The sequence below is a fragment of the Lipotes vexillifer genome, unplaced genomic scaffold (assembly GCF_000442215.2).
Source record: "Lipotes vexillifer unplaced genomic scaffold, Lipotes_vexillifer_v1.1 scaffold16, whole genome shotgun sequence".
NCBI classification, from domain to species: domain Eukaryota; kingdom Metazoa; phylum Chordata; class Mammalia; order Artiodactyla; family Lipotidae; genus Lipotes; species Lipotes vexillifer.
The window spans coordinates 485980-487257 of NW_006778983.1; positions in this window are offsets into that span (position 1 = coordinate 485980).

Here is a 1278-nt window from a genome sequence, read left to right on the forward strand (position 1 = left end):
TTTTTTTTTTTTTTTTTTTTTTGGTAACGGCTTCTTTGATCAACCTAACAGTCTGGATGACCTAGCCGCCATTGCTATTGTTGTGAAGTGAATGTTTTACTCAGCAGATAAAGAAAGAAACTACTTTTTGAGAAGTTCCTCCGTGGTCAACTAGTTTTTAGGCTATTGCTCCGGTTGCACATGACGGAGCATCTTTAGAGATATCTGGGTTTCCCTCTTATCTCTTTTGTTTTGGACGGGGGATTGGGTTAAAAGGTGAATCCCACAGGGCAGCCTCCTGCTGTTCGGTCTTGGCCAAAGTTTCTGCCGGTCAAGTTTGAGGCTTGAGCCAGAGAAGCCCGCGGACGCTGCGGATTGACCGGTTCCTCACAGTAGCCGCCTGGCAGGTCAGCCAGCGTGACATTCGTCGCTGGACTCTTACGAGGGGTTGGGGAGGGGTCGCTCCTGAGCCCAAATCGCCGCGGCCTCGGGTAGAGCGGCAGCTTCTGGAGTGGAACTCGGTGGCTGGAACTGCGGAGCGGTGGGCGTCGGGCACCGAGCGGCACGCCCCAGGCATCGGGTAAGACACGGTCCCCGGCGATCTGGAGGTGGGAAGGGGTCAGGAGGAGCCCCGCAGCCTCTGGAGCGCGCGGTCCCCGGGAGCCGGGGTTGCGTCCTGTGTGGGGATGCAGAGCTGAGGCTGTGCGCCCGGGGCACGTATCTCCATATCGGGTCCCCGCGCCGACCCGCTACTTTTCAAGTGCTGTGCAAAGGCTGAGAAACTCACAGGGTCTTTCCGGAGCCAGGACGGCAGGGCTGGAAGCAGCCCGCGGGCCTTGGGACGCACCTGTTGCCAGGGGACGAACCCCCTCCGCCGCCACCGCCCACCCCGGCCGCCAGGGCGCGGCGTGTGGCCCGAGAGAGCTCGGCCCCGTCGCCCTCTCCGCTCCGGGCCCGCCTGAGCCCTCTGAAGGAGCCCTCGGCCAGGGCCAAAGGCACGGCGCGTCTCTGGCTGAGGCCACTCTGGGCTGCCGCAGGCTCGGCCGAACGCTGGCTCCCTTGCACTACCCTCCTCGCACCCGCCGGCGGTGGTGGATGGAGAGACGGCCCATGGAAGGAAATCCGTCTGCTTGCCCTCGTGGGTTCGGAGCCTGCTCCGTTTCGGGCTCGGGGGCTTATCCCGAGGGGCCGAGCCCGGGGGTGGAGGAGTCGAGTGGACGTGAACTCTCAGGGTCCACAATGACTCCGCGAGGCAAGCGTGTGGGAGCAGCGCCAGCGCTGCCTGGTGGACATCTCTGC